At 24.5% G+C, this 18,481-nt stretch overlaps 1 protein-coding gene across 3 annotated transcripts in view; it reads right to left on the reverse strand.

Moving 5' to 3' along the window:
• Positions 1-18,481, reverse strand: part of LOC142228039 (uncharacterized) — a 73,206-nt gene that overhangs the window by 39,745 nt on the left and 14,980 nt on the right. Inside the window, exon 1 of one of the 3 annotated variants that reach the window (XM_075298319.1) lies at positions 8,711-9,010. The exons of 1 other annotated variant lie outside the window; for it this stretch is intronic. The gene's annotated coding sequence lies outside the window, so the exon portion shown is untranslated. Of the gene's footprint in view, positions 1-8,710; positions 9,011-18,481 lie in introns of those variants that run through there. One more of the 3 variants, XM_075298316.1, reaches the window with a different exon arrangement.

Genomic DNA, 18,481 nt, shown 5'->3' on the forward strand with positions numbered 1-18,481 from the left:
TAAAATTTTAATTGAGTTTTAAAAAATATTCAATTAAAAATTTAATTGATTCAAAAAATTTTTAATTAAAACAAAACACAATCACAAAAATTAATATTTAATAGAATCAATCAATTGTTTAATTGACCTTCAATTAATTTTTTAATTGATACTATAATTTCTGTGATTGAAGACATTTCAATTAAAAAATTAATTGGATCAATCAATTTCGTGATTGAATCAGAAAAAAATTTCACGAATTTTTTCCAATTAAAATTTTAATTGAGTTTTAAAAAATATTCAATTAAAAATTTAATTGATTCAAAAAAATTTTTTCTTAAAACAAAAATCAATCACAAAAATTAATAGTATCAATTAATTTTTTAATTGAATCAATCAATTGTTTAATTGACCTTCAATTAATTTTTTAATTGATACTATAATTTCTGTGATTGAAGACATTTCATTAAAAAAATTAATTGGATCAATTAATTTCGTGATTGAATCAGAAAAAAAAAATTGTGTGTAAGCTTGAAGTTTTCTTTAACTTTTTTGTATAAGATTGTTCTTCGATTGCCGTATTATAAAATAAATATTATTTTACTTTGCAATAATATAGCAATCGCTAAATGCGTGTATACCAAACGAATAATTAATTAAATAATACAATGAAACATAAACAAATATTTGTTTATTAATATTAAAATTTATATTAAGATAAAAACGTATAAATTAAATCCAATTTATTCCAATTTAAATTTTATTTTATGTAAATTTTCAATCAAGTAAATAATAAAAAAAATGATCATTACAAAATCTTTTGTAACAATTTCTCTCAGTGTAACCAATTATAATACATTGTTGAGTCTGGAACGGTTTCATTTAAATTATAGTAGTAAGTTTTATTACAACATAACATATATCAACCAGCAATTAGTGGTTCTGCTTAGAATTGTAATATTATTAAATAACCAATACAATTATTTAATATCACAAGGTTTGTTCGAAATCCCTTTCAATATAAAAGACTGGCTGTTTCTTCAGCTAATATTCGTACAACTTTTGTAGAAGAATAGTTTTAATAGGAAATAATCATAAAGATAAGCATTTATTAAGCGATCCTAATAATTTTTGTGGTAGAAGCAGCGTTGCCACAATAAAATTTTATTTTGGACCAAATTTTTTCCAAAATCGGACCAAAATTACCCCCAGCGGACCATTTTTCAAATTAAATTAATATTAATTAAAAAGTTAAAATTTTTTGTCAAATTTTTATTTCTATTCATTTTTTTTTCTTCTAATTATTTCTATAGAAAATTTTGTCAACATTTTATTTCTATAGAAAATTTTGGCAAAATTTTATTTCTATAGAAATTTTTGTCAAACTTTTATTTCTATAGAAAATTTTGTCTAAATTTAATTTCTGTAGAAATTTTTGTAAAAAATGTATTTCTAACATATAGGAAAAAATACCGATTTGAAGAAAATGGACCAATATCAACAAAATTCCATTTGGTCCGACCATCGGACCAAATTTAAAAATTTATAATTTTTTGGACCAATTTTGGTCCCATTGGACCAAAACGGCAACACTGGGTAGAAGGTAGAGGTGTGCGCGTGACTGAAATTTCACTCACACTCACGCACATTTACGAACCAAAATGTTTATTCACGCACGATACGTGTGGTAGCCAATTCCACTCACGCACATTCACGAAATGAAAACCAGTACTGCCGTACGCTCACGCAGGAACTACTCTTTAAGACTCACACTCACGCACGATTCACGACAATTCACGTCATTCACTACAAATTCACGAGACTCACGATATTTTCCATACGGAAATCAGCAAAGGTAACAAAATTAAAAAATATGATATAGTTCGAGAGTTAAATAAATTTCAGTTTACATACGAGTATGAATTAAATATTGATTTTTTTCGTGAGCGTGATTTTGCAGAAATTTTATTCACGCACACTCACGAACCGATTTTATTTCTCACATTCACGATTTTATTTCTCCCATTCACGCACATTCACGAGAGTTCCTTCAAATTTTGCTCACGACTCACGTGAATCACGCGTGTCACAAAAATTTATTTATTAAAATATCAGCACTAAAATTAAATTTATATTGGTAATTTAAAAAAAAAAAAAAAATATAAAAAATACATACATATAGTTTTTTGAAGTTATCACTTGACAAAAAATGCGAAAATATTAAATTAACAGCAAAAAAACAAGTCATTTGTAGCTGATGAAATGCGTTTGATATTTGCAAAAGTTTGTTAAAAAAAGTTAAAAAAAAAAATAGAAATCGTTCGGCATATACATTGTGAAGTGTTAGTCTCAAAATTTTTTGGTTTAAAATGCTTTTCGCGAAATTTGTCCTCTTTAGTCTAAATTCCAATCTACGAATTTATGCAAATTTTTTTGCAATATTTCGCACTTAATTATTTCTATTTCTGAGGAAAACATAATTTTAACCGTATTTCCAAACGTGTGAGCCATGTCTATTTGAAGTTATCTTTTGTCAAGTCACACTTCTCTATTTAATTTAAATTCTAAGCTAGTTCTATAAACCAAAACGTGATGGACATTTTTTGTTGTTTTGATTTTAAATTATCAATAAGAAAAACACAAAAAGATATTTTGCGAAAGTACTAAGAATATTTACTAAACAAGTATGAGAGACATTTGGAACATTTGGACATTTGGAATTTGCAGATTAATTATTGAAAAAAAAAATAGAAAATTTTCTTCTATAAATTGAGCATAAAAAATAATTGTAATAAAACTATAATTACTAGTAATGTTGAAGAAATTTTTGCCAATGATATAATATGCAATATATTGATTTAAGATACAATATATTGATAGAAACCCTAAATTTAAATTAATAATAAATTGTGGGAGATTCACTATTCTGTTCATTGTGATAACAAAGGTGGTGAGCACGTTTCTTGTGAACAATGTTGCTAGTATTTTTTCGTGGTTTCGGACGATATTTTGTAGATAAGAACTTGTGCAATTTCCATAAATTCGATAACTATTGTGGTAATTTTTTCGAGATCAGTTTACAATAATGCTCCATATGAAATTCTTTATATTTTTCCAAAAGAAGCACAGCGAATCGTCAAAATTAAAAAAAAAGAATTATTTATTTATTTATTACTTAATTTATTATAGTTACAATTAATAACAAACTTATTTATACGAGCACTAGCAACTAGAAGCTATCGGCCTGGTTTGGTTTTTCGAAATTCTGCTCTTATTGCAGTTCGCAAGCTGGTATGACAAAAATGCTATTTTTGTTTTTTGTTTTTTTTTTTTTTAATTTGAGTTATACCTCATTGACATTACTTTTCCGAAATCTACTTTAGCTAGATTTCAACTGCCTTATAAAAAAGGGATTTAAAATTAAAAATAGAAACAAACATTTTGACAAAATTTTCTATAGAAAAAATAAATTTTCAAAAATTTTCTATAGAAATAAAAATATTTTCTGTAAAAATAAAATTTTTGACAAAAATTTCTATAACAATAAAATTTTTACAAATATCCTATAGAAATAAAAATAATGATAAAATTTTCTATAGAAATAAAATTTTGCAATAATTTTCTATATATATAAAATTTTGCAAACATTTTCTATAGAAATAAAAATTTTGACAACATTTCGTATAGAAATAAAAATGTTGATACAATTTTCTATAGAACTAGAATTTTGACAAAATTTTCCAAAAAAAAATATTGACAAAAGTTTCTATAAAAATAAAATTTTGACAAAATTTTTTATAAATAAAAATTCTGATAAATCAGTTTTTAACATAACATAAAATATTGACAATTTTTTTATAGAAACAAAATCTTCCAAAAAATTCTCTATAAATAAAATTTTATATAAAAATAAAATTTTGCAAACATTTTTTATAGAAATAAAAATTTACAAAAAAATAACAATTTTGACAAAAATTCCTATACAAATAAACTTTTTATAGAAATAACCTTTTGCTAAAATTTTCTGTAGAATTAAATTTTGGACAAAAAATTCTATGGAAATAAAAATATTGACACTAAATTTTAAAATTGAAAAAAAAAATTGGACAAAATTTTCTATGCAAATAAAACTTTTGAAAAATTTTCTATAGAAATAAAATTTAGATACAATTTTCTATAAAAATAAAATTTTGACAAAATTTTCTATAGAAATAAAATTTAGGTAAAATTTTCTATAAAAATAAAATTTTGACAAAATTTTCTACAGAAATAAAATTTAGATACAATTTTCTATAAAAATACAATTTTGACAAAATTTTCATAGTAATAAAATTTTGACAAAATTTTCTGTATAAATAAATATTTTGACAAAATTTTCTATAGAAATAGAATTTTGACAAAATTTTCCAAAGAAATAAAATTTTGGCCAAAGTTTCTATAGATATAAAATTTTGACAACATTTTCTATAGAAATAGAATTTTGACAAAATTTTTTAAAGAAATAAAATTTTGACAAAATTTTCTATAAATATAAAATTTCGACAAAATTTTGTATAGAAATAAAAATTATGACAAAATTTTTATAGAAATAAAAATTCTGACATAATTTTTATAGAAATAAAAATGTTGACAAATTTTTTTTATGGAAATAAAATTTTCCAAAAAATTCTCTTTAAATAAAATTTTAGATAAAAATAAAATTTTGCAAACATTTTTTATAGAAATAAAATTTTTCTATAAATATACAATTTTGCAAACATTTTTTATAGTAATAAAATTTTGACAAAAAAAAAACAATTTTGACAAAATTTTCTATACAAATAAATTTATTTATAGAAATATACTTTTGCTAAAATTTTCTGTAGAATTAAAATTTTGACAAAAAATTCTATCAAAATAAAAATATTGACAATAAATTTTAAAATTGAAATACAAATTTGGACAAAATTTTCTATAGAAATAAAAATTGTGTCAAATTTTTCTATAGAATTAACATTTTGTTGACAAAATTTTCTGTAGAAATAACATTTTGCAAAATTTTTCTATAGAAATAGAATTTTAACAAAATTTTCTATAGAAATAAAATTTTGACAAAAATTTCTAAATTTTGATAAATCTTTCTAAGGAAAACAAAATGTTGACAAAATTTTCGATGGAAATGAAAATGTTGACAAAATTTTCTATTGAAATAAAAAATGTTGACAAAATTTTCTATAGAAAAAAAATTAACAAAAATTTCTATAAAAAAAATTTTTAATTTTCTATAGAAAAAAAATGTTGACAAAATTTTTATGGAAATAAAAATGGTGACAAAAGAAATAAAATGTTGAAAAATTTTTTTACATAAATACAATTTTGCAAAAAAATCTCTAAAAATAAAATTTTCTGTAAACATAAAATATTGCAAAAATTTTTTTATAGAAATAAAATTTTGCCAAAATGTTCTATAGAAATAACATTTTGCCAAAATTTTCTATAGAAATAAAATTTTGACAAAATTTTCTATAGAAATAAAATTTTGACAAAATTTTGTATAGAAATCAAAATTTTGCAACAATTTTCTGTAGAATTAAAATTTTAACAAAACAATTCTATAGAAATAAAAATATTGACAAAAAATTTTAAAATTGAAATAAAAATTTGGAGAAAATTTTCTATAGAAATAAAATGTTTCCAGAGAAATAAAATTTTGACAAAATTTTCTAAAGAAATTATATTTTGACAAATCTTTCTATAGAAATAAAACTTTGACAAAATTAAATTTATAATAAATTAAGATAAATTTTTACAAAACTGTCTATACCAAATAATTCCACCCCTTGTCACTGGCAGGGTGGTATCACTAAACATATAATAATAAAAAAAAAATTGTCTGTACAAATAAAAATTTTGACAACATTTTCTATAGAAATAAAACATTAATAAAATTTTCTATAAAAATAAAATTTTGACAAAATTTAATTTTAAAAATGTTGACAAATTTTTTTTATATAAATACAATTTTGCAAAAAAATCTCGAAAAATAAATTTTTTCAAGAATTTTTTATAGAAATAAAATTTGAAAAAATTTTCAATAGAAATAAAATGTTGCCAAAATTTTCTATAGAAATACATTATTATAAAATTGTCTATACAAATAAAAATATTGACAAAATTTTCTACAGAAATAAATCCTTAATAAAATTTTCTATCGAAATAAAATTTAGTTACAATTTTCTATAAAAATACAATTTTGACAAAATTTTCATAGTAATAAAATTTTGACAAAATTTTCTGTATAAATAAATATTTTGACAAAATTTTCTATAGAAATAGAATTTTGACAAAATTTTCCAAAGAAATAAAATTTTGGCCAAAGTTTCTATAGATATAAAATTTTGACAACATTTTCTATAGAAATAGAATTTTGACAAAATTTTTTAAAGAAATAAAATTTTGACAAAATTTTCTATAAATATAAAATTTCGACAAAATTTTGTATAGAAATAAAAATTATGACAAAATTTTTATAGAAATAAAAATTCTGACATAATTTTTATAGAAATAAAAATGTTGACAAATTTTTTTTATGGAAATAAAATTTTCCAAAAAATTCTCTTTAAATAAAATTTTAGATAAAAATAAAATTTTGCAAACATTTTTTATAGAAATAAAATTTTTCTATAAATATACAATTTTGCAAACATTTTTTATAGTAATAAAATTTTGACAAAAAAAAAAAACAATTTTGACAAAATTTTCTATACAAATAAATTTATTTATAGAAATATACTTTTGCTAAAATTTTCTGTAGAATTAAAATTTTGACAAAAAATTCTATCAAAATAAAAATATTGACAATAAATTTTAAAATTGAAATACAAATTTGGACAAAATTTTCTATAGAAATAAAAATTGTGTCAAATTTTTCTATAGAATTAACATTTTGTTGACAAAATTTTCTGTAGAAATAACATTTTGCAAAATTTTTCTATAGAAATAGAATTTTAACAAAATTTTCTATAGAAATAAAATTTTGACAAAAATTTCTAAATTTTGATAAATCTTTCTAAGGAAAACAAAATGTTGACAAAATTTTCGATGGAAATGAAAATGTTGACAAAATTTTCTATAGAAAAAAAATTAACAAAAATTTCTATAAAAAAAAAAAAATTTAAATTTTCTATAGAAAAAAAATGTTGACAAAATTTTTATAGAAATAAAAATGGTGACAAAAGAAATAAAATGTTGAAAAATTTTTTTATATAAATACAATTTTGCAAAAAAAATCTCTAAAAATAAAATTTTCTGTAAACATAAAATATTGCAAAAAATTTTTTATAGAAATAAAATTTTGCCAAAATGTTCTATAGAAATAACATTTTGCCAAAATTTTCTATAGAAATAAAATTTTGACAAAATTTTCTATAGAAATAAAATTTTTACAAAATTTTGTATAGAAATCAAAATTTTGCAACAATTTTCTGTAGAATTAAAATTTTAACAAAACAATTCTATAGAAATAAAAATATTGACAAAAAATTTTAAAATTGAAATAAAAATTTGGAGAAAATTTTCTATAGAAATAAAATGTTTCCAGAGAAATAAAATGTTGACAAAATTTTCTAAAGAAATTATATTTTGACAAATCTTTCTATAGAAATAAAACTTTGACAAAATTAAATTTATAATAAATTAAGATAAATTTTTACAAAATTGTCTATACCAAATAATTCCACCCCTTGTCACTGGCAGGGTGGTATCACTAAACATATAATAATAAAAAAAAAAAAATTGTCTGTACAAATAAAAATTTTGACAACATTTTCTATAGAAATAAAACATTAATAAAATTTTCTATAAAAATAAAATTTTGACAAAATTTAATTTTAAAAATGTTGACAAATTTTTTTTATATAAATACAATTTTGCAAAAAAATCTCGAAAAATAAATTTTTTCAAGAATTTTTTATAGAAATAAAATTTGAAAAAATTTTCAATAGAAATAAAATGTTGCCAAAATTTTCTATAGAAATACATTATTATAAAATTGTCTATACAAACAAAAATATTGACAAAATTTTCTACAGAAATAAATCCTTAATAAAATTTTCTATCGAAATAAAATATTGACAAAAATTTTCTATAAAAATCAAATTTTGACAAAATTTGTTATAGAAATAAATTTAGGATTCGCAATTTACACAATTTTAAGAATACATTTTTAAGGTAATGAAATTTTAATTAGGAGAATATTTATATTGTAAGGCAAAAACAATTTCATTTCGAAAAATAATCTAAACTGAGATATTGAATCTTTGGATTAAAGATAAAAAGCGTTATTGTGAGGTTTTTGTGTCTCTAGTTTGGTTGATTCACTTGGATCCAAAGATGTTGATTTTCCTTTAAGGATTTTATTTGATTATTGTAATATTTTTTTGTTTTTGATATTTAAAATTTATATATTTTTATTAATACATCACCCAAATTTAAATTTTCCACTAATGTTTAATATTTCCATAAATTGTTATATTTACACTTATTTTTTTGCTTTTTTTTTTCTTTTGCTTGTTTTATTTATTGCAACCAATAAACAACAATAATATTGTTTTTAAATAAATATTTATTTTTATTACCCAAAAAATTATTTTTTTTTTTGTTAAAGGTAGATTTTTTCATTTTTATAATACATTATATATTATAAATTTTTAAATATTATTTTTAATAATAAATAATTGGGTAGTTATATTACCTTAGTTTTATTTATTTATAGATTTTCTAGTTTTTAATATTCCACCTTATTTGCAAAATTTTTAGTTTTTTGTTTTTCAAACTATTTTATTTTATATTTAATAAAATATTCTATTTTTTCTATTTTCACTTAATTTTGATATTTATAATTTTTATATTCACTTGATATTGTTTTTGGTTTGAATAAATTTTTACGCGAAAATGTTACCGGTTGTTTTAGTTTGGCAAACTAGTCTCTAGCTAAAACGAACTTAAACTCTGGCAAATATACGATCGACTGAAAAATATAAACATATTTTTTCGAAAAAAAATGTTTTGAAGAATAAAAGTCCCCGCAATATTCAGTCGGGTGCTGTCGCACAGTTTGTTTTCGCTGCGATGCGCCACTTAGAAGTAGTCAGTTAAGAAATCACACCAAAACTCTGCCCTGAAAATATCAAAACAAACGTCAAAACAGACGTCATACCTTCGACGTTGAGGCTACGTCAACGTTAAGAGTAATTCATAAAAACAAGTGGCAATAAAGTCGACAGAGATGCTGCCACGCAGTAAGTGATAGAGACAATGCATTCCACTTGCCTATTGGTATGAGTTAACTGACACGTTAACGACAATGCCTAGGCGAGCAGAGATCGGTGGCAGAGCTTGAACGATTGGTATATTTGAAACTTTATCAGAAAGCCTTCGTATGATCATCATCATGGGCTACTACTTGGGTGAGTTTTAGTGATTGTTGGTGAGTGATGAAGATGGTTTTCGTTTATAGTTCGTGTCTTAACGAATTCCTACAGAGGCATCATAACTAGATTGTATGCAAATTGGGGTAAGAGAAAGACAATTTTTGTCAACAACAATTTTCGATTGCAATTTATAATGTTAGATATGAGTGGGCGAGATGCTGTCAACCCTCTCTTGATAATTGTTATCTCATCTACATATACAGTTTTTTTTTTATAATTTACGATTATGTTCTACAGTTAGTAGAGAAAGGGGGTGGAGGTGCGTGCGTGTGCAATCGATCGATGAATGAAGTCGTGTTTGTGTTTTCTTTTTGGCAGACTGCTTGGCTTTTGTTGTCTTGTTTAGAGTCTGATTTGATATTCTCGTCTACACTTTTGTGTTGAAGTTGTGTGTGTGTGTGGAGAAGCGATGCTGGGTGCCTGACTCTGTTTCTATTGTTACCGGTATTTTATGAATTGCTGACAATGTCAACAGTAATTTGATCATCTTGTATACGAGGTGTCACCATTAGCTCCAAAAACAAAGAACATAACTAGATTAGCGAGAGTAAAATGTTGAAAGACTCAAACGATGTGATATGCGATGGAGAGAGAAACACGAGCTGTGTCCCACACAAAATCATATGTTTCTTATTTGATGGCATAGAAGAGCATCATGGGTAGTCATGTGGTGGCAGAAATGTTTCGAAGGAAGATTGCGAATGTTGTCGAGGTGCAATGCTTTTCTGCCATTCTTCAATAGAATTGCAACAGTAATTATTTGGACTCATAAATGTCAGTGATATTTCTGGGTGTTTCAAAATGGTTTCACACTCAACAATTCATTCTCTCTTTTTCCTTAAATCTTGTCCGTTCTCTTGAGCTACCTACTGCTCTCGTTATTGTCTTATATACACTAGCTCTGTTTGCAAATTCCTTATAAGCGAAAGTATTGCCACTCAAAAAATTTGCATGCCTGTGTAACATTTTATATAGCTTGACAAACTTTTTTTTTTGCAAAATTATTCCATTATCAATTAAAATATTTTACCATCATAAAAAGATAATTATGAACTGAGAAAAACAAAAATCGGATGAAAAATAATAATAACAACATCACATTTATAGTTTAATTATTGTGACTAGAAATTCTCACACTTTTTTAGGGTGCATTAAAATTTCTAAAATTATTTCCAATAAATTTCTATGGCGGCTGTAAAAAAAAGAATTGCATATAATTACTCTCAAATTTATGAAGAATTTAACGGTTGACTTTTTCAGACGTATTTTGATCGTTTTATCAAATTAGTCTCATTAAAATAAATGTACTTTTTTGTTCAATCACCTGATGCAATTATTCGGTAATTCCCGAACCAGATATATAAATTATCGAGACTTTTGTTAAATTGTTATTAATTCTTTAATGTTGCATGACAAATTAGAATATAAATTATTTTTCGGAATTATTACTATATTTCAAAAAGGCGCTAAATTCGGTCGGTTGAAACTCATATACCCTATACCTTGTAACTTATATACAGAGGTCTGCACAATTACATTTGTAAACGCAGTGTACACGTGTACTCCCTGCCAACATTTGGGTGATAGTTTTATCGTCTTTCGCTAAGATGTCACTATTTCGGATCGCCATGAAGTTTTATGGTAGTAAAATCTCAAGCACAGCAACAATAAAAACAACTATCGCGTGGGGTGTTTCCGTTTCGAAACAAATTCGACTCTAACAGCGATCAAAAATCTAAATATAGACTTCATACATCGGCATAGCTAATTTTTCAATAGCACCTCTCTTAGAGTACATGTGTGTACAAAGCCACTATCAACCGACGAGCGTGGGTGGCACAGAGGGAGAGCCTCTGACTTGAAAACGAAAGGTTCCGAGTTCAATGCTCGGTGCATCCGATCATCATTTTTATTTTTTAAAAAATAACTATCGCCTTTCTAACTACTTTTAGTCACTGGTTCGATTGCCCGAGAACACTATCGCGTAGTGGGACATTTGTTCCCGAACAGGGACCCTAATTCGATAACAAGATGATATCGCCTGCGAAAGTTTTATCTTCCGCGGCGAAACTACTTCGATACACTTTCGATAGAAAATGTTTGCAGGGCTTGCTACATGAGTACATCTATTTGAGAGAGTCGCAAGACAATTGGCACACATTTTGATGAACACCGAAAGCCACGAGTAACTTCTTGTTGCTACTCTGATGTCTTCACTACCAACAAACACATATTCCTCTTTCTCTCTTATTGAAGTGTACTCAGAGTGATCACGTCGAGTATGTTGCGAGAACAAAACTTCATAGAGTACTCCATGTACCACGTGCAGTTTCAGAAATACAAAAAAACAGTTACTCTCCATAATATATGTTTTCGGTTTGTTATAAAGAACGGCAAACGTTAAGGTACATAAATATATGAAATATGTAACATATATACATATTTATGATTAATAATAATGGAAAGTTTTGCTTCGCACATAACTGAGAAATACTTGTGGTACCACGTGAAGTGAAGATAATCCATGTTGTACTTTTTCTCAAGTACTTAAAATTGTATTGTTCTTTTTTTCGGAACACATATTGTTTCGGATAAGTACTTGGTGGTATTTGACAAGCAAGTGTTCTCTTCACTTCACTACTTGCGCTCTGAGAGAAAGACAGTGTATGTACTATATTCGTCAGCGAATTGCATACATGTAGTGAAATGTTATTCGATGCAGACCTCTATTATATACGATATCCACTTTACAAGTGCATATTTTTTAAGGCCTATGGTTATGCATCCAAAAACGTTGCGCGTCAGCTGTTTGTTTTTGATATACGACAGGCCATACAAACGATTATCGAACACTCAAAAAAAAAAGTGAACTCTCTATTTCACTAAAGCCAATTTAACTTTCGTTTAGTTCATGGAATTATTATGTTTGGAGAAAGTTTCCTCTACTCTAATATTTTTTTGTGTACGTTAGTTAAATTAACTAAAACCGAGATTAAATTAACTAAAACCGAGATTAACTAAATTCGTGTCTTCCACAAAATAGTTCAATATTTCTTTAAATTTGTAAATTTTACTATAAATGCGTTCATCATGAACTTCGTATGTCACTAAAGACATTCTTGCAATTTTGAAATCCAATTTTTTCCTTTAAAATACAAAATGTTCTTTAACAGGTGAAAAAATTTAATTATGTCTAATAAATTTTCTTGAATTTGTCGAAAAATATTTACTTATTTTTATGACATCGGCGTGATGCCAGCGTTTGTTATACTGTTTAGTTAAAATTTTCTAAAAATATTCAAAATTTTCTAAAATTAACCGAAATTTTTCTTCCTGGTGGGTTCACTGTTTTTTCAGTGTATAGAAAATGTTTTCAAAATTTTATTTCCATAGAAAATTTGATCAAATTTTTACTTCTATAGAGAATTTTGTCTAAATTTTATTTCTATAGAAAATTTTGTCAAAATTTTATTTCTATAGAAAATTTTGTCAAGATTTTATTTCTATAGAAAATTTTGTCAAAATTTTATTTCTATAGAAAATTTTGTCAAAATTTTATTTCTATAGAAAATTTTGTCAAAATTTTATTTCTATAGAAAAATTTCTAAAAATTGTATTTCTCCAAACATGTCTCAAGAGCAAAATGTTATTTTTGGATGGGAAATTTTTCTTCCTGGTGGGTTCGCTGTTTTTTTAGTGAACGTCAGTAAAATGTAAACGTATCGTAAGATTCATTGAAATTCATTTCGTCCCAACATATTTTGAGTCTCCAAAAACACATTATTAAACTTAGACAAGTGTTTATTCAAACCAAAGTGGAGAATTGTAATATCCCTCTCAGCTTATTCTCCTGGAAACTCTCCCTGGACTTATTCGCCTATTTCGAATTGTATGAGAATTTTTCTCTAAGAGTATTTCACCTTCTATATCTCTCTTACCAGCTATTCGAATGTAGAAAGAGAGGGAGAGAGAGAATCTTCACAGAAAAATTATTACCAACGGAAAAATAGTAACATTGGTAAATGCTACAGTTTATCAATTTTTATATGTGGAAATGTGATTTTTTTTTCAATTGAATGATTTTTTCCTAGCAAAAAATATTAAAATGGAGTATTAAATGAGAGAGAGAGGGAGAAAGAGAGCGAGAAAGGAAATTTTGATCAAAGAAATTTTATCACAATTACATTTTCCTTAATTTTCTAAGTTTATCTTTTAATTTATCTATAAAATCATTTGGTTAATGAAAAAAAAAACGCTCATTGCAATATAACAGACAACGACACTGAACGCCGTCTGGCTGGCATCACAAATAATAACAAGAGAGTCTATCCAATTCTTAAGCTATTCTTTTCAAAACTTTTCAGAAGAAAAGACAAACAAAGTCTCAGCAGTGCTTTGTTTTGAACCGTAATGTGTTTATGTATCATAAATAAAAATTAATTGTCATAGAATTAATTTTTATGAATTGAAATGGATTTAAATCTGACTTTTTTCCTCCAGCCAACAACAAGAGCAAGGGTCGACTCTTCAAATTCAAGCAAAAGATGAAGACTAAAAGTCAATGTCTAGCATGGTGATAAGGCAGCACGATTTGAAATGTTTTGCAGAATCTAAAGATAGACCATCACACACAGTGATTGTATGAGAAATGGAGGATTTCATTCTGATATTATTTAGAACGATATATACATGGCCCAATTAGCATGATTTCAAGGAAATTTCAATTTTATTATTTAAAATGTTTTATAAAAATTTTTCAAAATTTTTTCCAAGACAACTCTACCCAAGAAAAATAGCAAAAAAAGCAATATTTTCCGGAAACCACAATTCATCTACTCTTTCCCAAACAAAGTGAGTGTTTGTAAAAGTCAGTGTGCAAACATAACCATAACGATATGCGGTAAGGGAAATTTTTTCTGCGACGAACGGATACAATAAACTGGTGGATACGGATACAATAAAATATCCTCTCTATTCAGTTTTGATTTCAATATAGAATTATTATCAATATTCATTTTTGTTTCATTTATTTGTGTCATTTTAGTACCACGAAACATAAACCCTTATGATCCCAGCAAAAAAAATGGAAGTTCTTCCAAAGGCACAACTTTAAAAGCACTTCCAGAAGATGCACTCCCCATGATGTTCTTTATTTTAACTACCCAGGAAGTTCTTTTAATTCAATTTTTTATAACTTGGGTTTTTCACACTTTTCATGGGTAATTTGGACTGCTTTTGTTTCAAATAGGTTAAAAACAGAGTAAGAATTCATAAAATGGTACAAATCATTTAAATTTTGTCGAACAAAATGCTAAATAAAATCTGAAAAAATTGTGCATTTTTGAAAATATTTGAGATCAAACGTTTCCGACAAGCGTAAGAATCCATTAATAATTATAAAAAATTATAAGAATTATTTATTTGATAAAATATCACAGAATTTTTTAATTTACATCCAAAACATTGAATTCGGATCACACTTAAAGAAGTGATGCAAATTCAGTGCAACGACTGATGAAATGGAGGACTTCCGTCCTATGGCAAGCCCATGTTAAATTCATTGCTTCTGCGTCAATTTTGCACAACTTCCGGATCCAAAAAGAACATTTTCATTACTTTTTTGGCGACGCTTTTTTTCTGGGATGTTTAGACCCGTAAGAGAAAGAGAGAGAGAGAAAAAGCGAGCTAGAATCAGAATCAGGGTTGTCATTTTGGTTCGATTGGACCAAAATTGGTCCAAAAAATTATTAATTTTTTAATTTGGTCCGAATGGAATTTGGTTGATTTTGGTCCATTTTCGTCAAATCGGTATTTTTTTCAAAATTGTCTATTGAAATAAAATCTTGACAAAATTTCTGTAGAAATAAAATTTTCACAAAATTTTCTATAGAAATAAAATTTTGACAAAAAATTTCTATAAAAATAAAATTTTTACAAAAATTTCTATTGAAATAAAAGTTTAACAATATTTTCTATAGATATAAAATGTACAGAAATAAATTTTACAAAAATTTTATATAGATACAAAATTATGCAAAAAAATTGTACAGGAAGACAATTTTGTATACATTTTATATAGAAATAAAATTTTGTGATAATTATCAATAAAAGTTTGACAAATTTTCTGTAAAAATAAAATTTTGACAAAATTTTGTATAGAAATACAATTTTTCGATAACTATCTATACAAGTTTGACAAATTTTCTGTAAAAATAAAATTTTGACAAAATTTTGTATAGAAATAAAGTTTTGACATAATTTTCTACAGAAATAAAATTTTGACATACTTTTCTATAGAAATAAAATGTTGACAAAATTTTCTATAGAAATAACATTTTGACAAAATTTTCTATAGAAATAAAATTTAGACAAAATTTTCTATAGAAATAAAATCTTGACAAAACTTTCTATAGAAATAAAAGTTTGACAAAATTTTCTATAGAAATAAAATTTTGACAAAATTTTCTACAGAAATAAAATTTTGACGACATTTTCTATAGAAATAAAATTTTGACAAAGTTTTCTATAGAAATAAAATTTTGATAAAATTTTTATAGAAATAAAATTTTGACAAAATTTTTTATAGAAATAAAATTTTGACAAAATTTTCTATAGAAATAAAATTTTTACAAAATTTTCTATAGAAATAAAATTTTGACAAAAATTTCTATAGAAATAAAATTTTGACAAAATTTTCTATTGAAATAAAATTTTGCGATAACTATCTATAAAAGGTTGACAAATTTTCTGTAGAAATAAAATATTTACAAAATTTTTATAGAAATAACATTTTGGCTAAATTTTTTATAGAACTGAAATTTTGGCAAAATTGTCTATAGAACTGAAATTTTGACAAAGTTAAATTTTGATAAAATTTTCTAATGAATTGAATAATGAATTTTGATATAATTTTCTACAGAAATAAAATTTTGACGACATTTTCTATAGAAAGAAAATTTTGATAAAACTTTCTATAGAAATAAAATTTTAACAAAATTTTCTATAGAAATAAAATTTTGACAAAATTTTCTATAGAAATAAAATTTTGACAAAATTTTCTATAAAAATAAAATTTTGACAAAATTTCCTAACGAAATGAAATTTGTACAAAATTTTCTATAGAAATAAAATTTTGACAAAATTTTCTATAGAAATAAAATTTTGACAAAATTTTCTATAGAAATAAAATTTTGACAAAATTTTCTATAGAAATAAAATTTTGACAAAATTTTCTATAAAAATAAAATTTTGACAAAATTTCCTAACGAAATGAAATTTATACAAAATTTTCTATAGAAATAAAATTTTGACAAAATTTTCTATAGAAATAAAATTTTGACAAAAATTTCTATAGAAATAAAATTTTGACAAAATTTTCTATTGAAATAAAATTTTGCGATAACTATCTACAAAAGGTTGAATAAAATTTTGATATAATTTTCTACAGAAATAAAATTTTGACGACATTTTCTATAGAAAGAAAATTTTAATAAAATTTTCTATAGAAATAAAATTTTAACAAAATTTTCTATAGAAATAAAATTTTGACAAAATTTGCGATAACAAAAATTTCTATTGAAATAGAATTTTAACAATATTTTCTATGGATATAAAATTTTGCCAACATTTTGTACAGAAATAAATTTTATAAAAATTTTATATAGATACAAAATTGTGCAAAAACTTTGTAAAAGAAGACAATTGTGTAAACATTTTATATAGAAATAGGGAGCCACCGTGGTGCAATGGTTAGCATTCCCGCCTTGCATTCACAAGGTCGTGAGTTCGATTCCTGCTTCGACCTAACACCAAAAAGTTTTTCTGCGGTGGATTATCCCACCTCAGTAATGCTGGTGACATTTCTGAGTGCTTCAAAGCATCTCTAAGTGGTTTCACTACAATGTGGAACGCCGTTTTGACTCAGCTATAAAAAGTTGGTCTCTTGTCATTGAGCTTAACATGGTATCGGGCAGCACTCAGTGATAAGAGAGAAGTTCACCAATGTGGTATCACAATAGACTGAATAGTCTAAGTGAGCCTGATACATCGGACTGCCAACTAACCTAACCTAACTAACCTATATAGAAATAAAATTTTGCGATAATTATCTATAAAAGTTTGACAAATTTTCTGTAGAAAAAAAAAATATTTACAAAATTTTCTAAAGAAATAAAATTTTGACAAAATTTTCTATAGATCTGAAATTTTGACAAAATTTTCTATAGAAATTAAATTTTGATAAAATTTTCTAATGAACTAAAATTTTCTACAAAAATAAAATTTTGACATAATTTTATACAGAAATAACATTTTCTATAGAAATAAAATTTTGACAAAATTTTCTGTCGAAGTAAAATTTTAACTTTTAATTGATATTAATTTATTTTGGGAAAGTAGTCCGCTGGTACGAATTTTGGTCCAATGTTGGAAATATGTTGGTCCAAAAAAAAATCATTTTGGGGACGCTGGCTAGAATAGAAGGAAAAGATATGGATGGCAACGGAGATAAATAACGAAAGAATGTAGAAAAAAGTTTAAGCACAATTAAAAAAAGTATTGCTTGCTGAGTAAACATTTTTTATTGCTTATCGACCTATTTGTATACCGACACAATTATATTTGAAACAGTTTGCTATTTGGGGCCTTAAAAAATATATGCTTAGGATAAAATATATGTTTACTCAGTGCAAACAATTATTGGTTTGAACAGATTCTGAAAATATATTTTTGAAGCAGAATATGTTTGGGAGAATATGTTAGAGAAGTGATTTTTTTGAGGGTATATTTTTTGAGTTATTTGAAGATAAAAGAATATTCACATGGCTAGTACTGAATTAAAAATATGGTAAGCATGGCACTATCCCATTTATAGATAATTGATTATCTTAAATTACATTTAATTTCGAATCATAAATAGATATCCCCTGTGAGCCACTGTGATCCTAAATGAATGTTCACATGGATCGTGTACTGATAAACCACAACATACTGGAATGAAATGAATTGTGTTATTAAATCCAAAATTGAATCAT

This window comes from Haematobia irritans, chromosome 3 (assembly GCF_050003625.1).
Source record: "Haematobia irritans isolate KBUSLIRL chromosome 3, ASM5000362v1, whole genome shotgun sequence".
Lineage (NCBI taxonomy): Eukaryota > Metazoa > Arthropoda > Insecta > Diptera > Muscidae > Haematobia > Haematobia irritans.